Source organism: Castor canadensis, chromosome X, assembly GCF_047511655.1.
Source record: "Castor canadensis chromosome X, mCasCan1.hap1v2, whole genome shotgun sequence".
Taxonomy (NCBI): Eukaryota; Metazoa; Chordata; class Mammalia; order Rodentia; family Castoridae; genus Castor; species Castor canadensis.
In genome coordinates, this window is record NC_133405.1 from 118,733,328 (window position 1) to 118,739,327 (window position 6,000).

A 6,000-nucleotide genomic window follows, 5' to 3' on the forward strand; every position below is an offset into this window, starting at 1 on the left:
GCTGGTGGGAATGCAAACTGGTGCAACCATTCTGGATAAAAATTTGGAGGATTCTTAAAAATCTAAGCATAGATCTGCCATATGATCCCCCACTTCTGATGAATGGACCAATAAAATGTGGTATTTATACACAATGGAATTTTACTCAGCCACTAAGAAGAATGAAATCTTATCATTTGCAAGTAAATGAATCGAACTGGAGAACATCATCCTGAGCGAGATTAGCCAGGCTCAGAAGACCAAAAATAGTATGTTCTCCCTCATATGTGGACTTTTAATCAAGGGCAAACACAACAAGGGGATAGGACTTTGATTACATGATAAAGCGAGTGCACACAAGGGAGGTATGAGGATAGGTAGGCAACCCCTCCCAAAAACAGATAGCATTTAATGTCTGCAATGCAAAGGAACTAATGCAGAAACTTTAAAGCAACAGAGGCTAATAGGAAAAGGGGCTAGGAACTAGAGAAAAGGTTAGTTTGAGAAGAATCAATTTAGAAAGTAACACATATGTACATGGAAGCAAAACTAGGAATCTCCCTATATAGCTATCTTTACCTCAACTAGCAAAAACCCCTGGTCCTCTTTTTTAAAGTTTATACTCTCTCTTCAACAAAATTAGAGATAAAGGCAAAACAGTATCTGCTTGGATGCAAGGGGGTGGGAGAGAGAGGGAGGGGGTGGGGGGAAAAGGACAGGGCAGGGGGAAGGGGGGAGAAATGATCCAATCATTGTATGCATATATGAATAAAGGAAATTAAAAAAAAGAATAAAAGGGGAGCCAAAAAGAAACTAAAAAAAAAAAAACAACAACAACAAATGTTGGCAAAAATGGGGAAAAAGGAGCCCTCATACACTGCTGGTGGGAATGCAAACTAGTGCAACCATTCTGGAAAGAAATTTGGAGAGTTCTTAAAAAACTAAACATAGATCTGTATATGATCCAGCAATACCACTCCTAGGGATATACCCAAAGGAATGAGATTCAGGTTATTACAAAGGCACACGCACACCCGTTTATTGTAGCACTATTAACAATAACCAAGCTATGGAGGCAGCCAAGATGCCCTACTACCTATGAATAGATTAAGAAAATGTGGTATTTATACACAATGGAATTTCATTCAGCCACAAAAAAGCATGAAATTTTGTATTTGCAAGTAAATGGATTGAATTAGAGAACATCATCTTAATCAAAGTTAGCCAGCGTTAAAAGGCCATTAATCGCATGTTCTCCCTCATATGTGGTTATAACCCTAAAAGAAATGCAGTAATATTATTGGACATGGGTCACACACTAAGGGTAGAATTCATGTGGGAGGAATAAGGAAAGGGAAGGAAACCTAAAACTTGAATGTGGTTGATGTGCTCACTGTAGTGGAGCTAACATAGTAATCTTAAACTGGCAGAGGTCACTATGGGAAGGCGACCAGGAAATCAGTGAAAAGATCTGGTAGAGATGAACCAATGTGAGTTACAATACATGTGTGCATGGAAGCAACTCCAGGAATCTCTCTGTATAGCTATCTTTATCTCAAACTAGCAAAAATGCTATGTCTTTCTTATTATCTCTTATGTTTTCTCTTTAACAAAATCTGAGAACAAGAGGGTGGAACAGGTTCTGCTGGAAGTGGTCGGGGGGGACGGGGGGGTGGGGGGGACAGGGGGTGAGGGGGAAGGTCGTGGGAGAAGGTGGCCCAAACAATGTATACACATGTGAGTAAATGTAACAATGAAGAAATAAAAAAATGTATTGTAAAAGACACAACCATAAAGTACATAAAGTATAAAATAAGCAATTTAATGACTTATTATAATGCAAATCATCTGTACTATCACTGCTAATGTCATGAAATAGAACATTGGCAGCACCAGAATTGCCCTTACGAGCTTCTTCCTGAATATAACTCTCTCTCTCTCTCTTTCCCTCCCCTCTGTCCTTCTCTCCTTCTTACCCTCTATCATTGTGGGGAGAGAATATCACTGATTATTATGGTATTAAATATTTTTTCTTTGTATGTTATGATACCATTTACCATTATGCATTATTAAAGAATGTAACTGACTTATTTTACTTCAAACTATATTAGAAGATTCATCATATACCGCTGACTAATTTTATTCCTACATAGTTTCCTATTGCATAAATATTGAAAATGCTACAGTTCATTACCCATTCTACCTTTTATAAATGTTTGAGTTGTTATAAACAATAATAAACCTGAAATCCTTGCACATGTACATTTGTGCACACAAAGAATATTGAATATATGTGTTTTCTGGAGTTATATATTCAAAGCAAATGAATATATTTTATCGTAATTGATAATGCCCAGTTTTCCAAAAATGGTTATGCACACAAAGCCTGCCTGTGTGCCTATTGTTCCACATCTTGAACTATAGTTGAGGTTGTCCATCTTTTTAAATCTTTGCCAATATGAGTGGTATACAGTGGAACTTACTGTCATTTCAATTTAAATTTCCAAGGTAACTAAAGGGTAATGTAGGAATGTTCTATATACTCAGATTTTAATGGCATTTTGAAATTTTGTTTAGGCTTTGTTGTTGTATGCAATGTATTATTTTGGGGTTTAACTTACATTTTCTAGACAAATAATGAAACTAGACACTTTTAATAGTTTTTAACCTTTTGAATGTCCTCTGTAAAGTTCCTGATCAAGAACATTGCCAACTTTGTGAAACTTGGATTTTCTGTCTCTTATTCATTTGTAGGAGTACTTTGTATAGAAATAGAATCTTTAATTCAGAACTTTCCCACATGGAAAACTATAGGCATATATAGATAGCTTCAGGTGGAACTTGAAATTATATCATTATTATTTGAACACTTCCAGAAAAAAGAAAAAGAGAAATCTCTTCACAGCTTGTTTTATGAGACCGGAATTATTTTGATATCACAGTATCTGAGGATAACTTCACAAGAATGAAAAAATAAAGGCTATTCTCTAATGAAAATAATAGGCAAAATTCTTCAGTAAGGGTTGGGGGTGTAGCTCAGCATGCTTGAAACCCTGGGTTCAACCCCAAACATATACACACAAGTCCTGGATAAGATATTAAATGATTAAATCTAGCATTTTATAATAAATGAATTTTATCATCAAATTAGGTATATTTATAGAATGCAACATTAGAATAGCATGTTTATTAACCAGTATTATTCATGAGTTTAATAAAATAAAGGACAAAAAAACACATGATCGTTTCAAGTACAGAAAAATGATTTATTTCCTAAAAAAGTATGAATAGAAAACTTTGCCTAATTGATATTTGTAAAACACTTTACTCAATAAAATCAAATACACATTATTTTCAAATGCATGGGGAACTTTCACCAATGTAGATCACAAGCTGTACCGTATAATGAGTCTATAAAATTCAAATGATTAACTGTAATGAATATGTTCTTGTACTAATACAAAATTGAATTAGAATTCAATAAGATATGCATGTATAAAAAGTGAATAACGAAACCTGTTAAAAATTGCTGAAAAAAGGGAGAGGAATAAGGAATAGTAATAGAGTTGCAAATTTAAACAAAGTATATTATGTGCATATATGGCAATATCAAATTCCTTTGTCCAATTAAAAAATGCCAATAAATATCAAAATAATAAAAATCTATAAAATCATCAAATATATGGAAATTAAATAATCCATTTAAAATAATTTATTGATGGAAGAAGAAATTGTAAGATAAGCTTTAAAATATTGAAATGAATTAAAATAGTATAGCATATCAAAATTTGTGAAATGCATCGAGATAGATATCATATATGTATCACATATATGCTTACATAAAGCCTGCAGTCTATGATCCTCTTTCTTAAGAAATGTTTTAAAAGGAATAAAAATTTAAAAACTAAAAGTAAAACTAACATACAAGCAAATAACTACAATAAAAGTTGAAATTAAGGGTGTAGACAACACAAAAAAATTGAGAAATTTAATAAGACCAAAAGATACTTTTATTAAAGGAATAATAAAATCTAAGTAAGTTGATCAACAAAACCAGAAAGGCACAATCAACATTAGGAATTAAAAAGAAGACATGACTTCAGATCCTATAGACATTAAAAGGGAAAAAGGATCTGGGTACATAGGTACACATCTGTATTACCAGCACTCAGGAAGCTGAGGAAAGAGAATTGTGAGTTTGTGGCCAGCCTGGGCTGAATAGTGAGACCCTGTCTCAAAAATGATGGGAAAAGGAGATTATGATGAAAAAAACTTTATATCAATAAAAAAGAGGCACAATTAATGAAATATCTAATTCAGTATATACAGGGAAAACATCTGACAGAACTCAATGTCTACTAATTATAAAATGAATCAAACAAACTATGAATAACACAGAATTTACTTAATCTCTTAAGGGGTATTTTCAAACCTTATAGTTAATGATAAACTTAATGGTAAAGACTAAACTAACTAAAGAAAAAGTGAGACATCTTTTAGAATGATCTTTATTCAATTTCACATTTTATTTACAAAAAACATCAAAATCAATAAGTATTTAAGGATAAATTTAAGAAAATAAGTGGAAGACCTGTACACTTGTAAGTAGAAAATAGTGACAACAGAAATGAAGAGCTAAGATATGGACTGATATACATTACACATGGATTGGATGCTTCAATGATGTTCAAATTTCCGTCCTTCCAACACTGATCTAAATATTCAGTTTTTCCAATCTAAACAGATTTGTTTTCTCTCATGAATTGATAAACCGATTCTAAGCATTTATATGGAGAATTTAAGGGCCTAGATTTGTCAAAATGATATTTTAAGCCAGAACTGTGGTTTTAAGTCAGGACCTTGTACTTGACTTGAGCCATGTCCCCACTCCTTTTTATTACTTTAGTTTGTTTTCATATAGGGTCTCATGCTTTTGTCTGGACTGGCCTTAGACCACATCTTCCTATCTCTGCCTCCTGAGTAACTGGAATTATAGGTGTGTGTCAATGTGCCCTGCTAAACAATTTTGAATAACTAATTCAAAGAAAGAAGTTGAAAGACTTATACTATGCATTTCTAAACATAATAAAGCTGCAATACTTAAGACAGTGTCATATTGATGTAAGGGACAGACTTAGACAGACATACAGAATAATAGAATGTCCCAAAATAGATTCATACACATATATGTTCAGTTACTTAAAAAAAAGTACCACAATAATTCAGTGGGAAAAGAAATCTTTTAAACAAATGATGGCGATACTCTAGGATATACTTCATGGAAAATACAATGAGCCTTGACCAGATTCTCATGGGGTAAATTTAAATAAAATGGATCATAAACTTAAAGGTAAAAGCTAAACCTATGAATATTTGAAAGAAAACATACAAAAAAATCTTTTTAATATATGGATAAGCTAATATTTTTATGCATGAAGCTCTAATCATACACAAGATCATTGTATGCCATTATAGTTAAAACATCTAAAATTTTAAAGATACCATTAATACCACACAACCATAAAACAGATAAAATTTTAAAGGTGTCCAATTCCAAATGTTGACAAGTACATGGTTAAAGTGAAACTTTTAAGTATTGTTGTTATAAGTATAAGTTTGTGCAAGTGTTCAGCATTTTCTGATAAAATTATATGTAATATGAAGCCAAGCAACTCCATTTCAAGGTGGAGTAGAGAGAAAAGAAGCAATAAAAGTTTGCGCATGAATGCTCACAGAAACTTAATTCATAATTGCCAAATTGGAAGCTACTCTAGTATATATCAATAGATAACTGGATTACAAAAAGTTCAGTATTCTGTGGAATACTCATATATTGGGATTTTTTAAATAAAAATAAGCAAACTAATGATACATACAATATAAATGAATATGCAGAATAAAAGAAGGCAGACACAAATGAATATGAAATTATAGATGAAGTAAAACTGATGTGACCAAAAGTAGGTTGTTGGTTGTCTGAGGCCATGGATGCACGGGGAACATGAAAGGTTTTGGGTTATG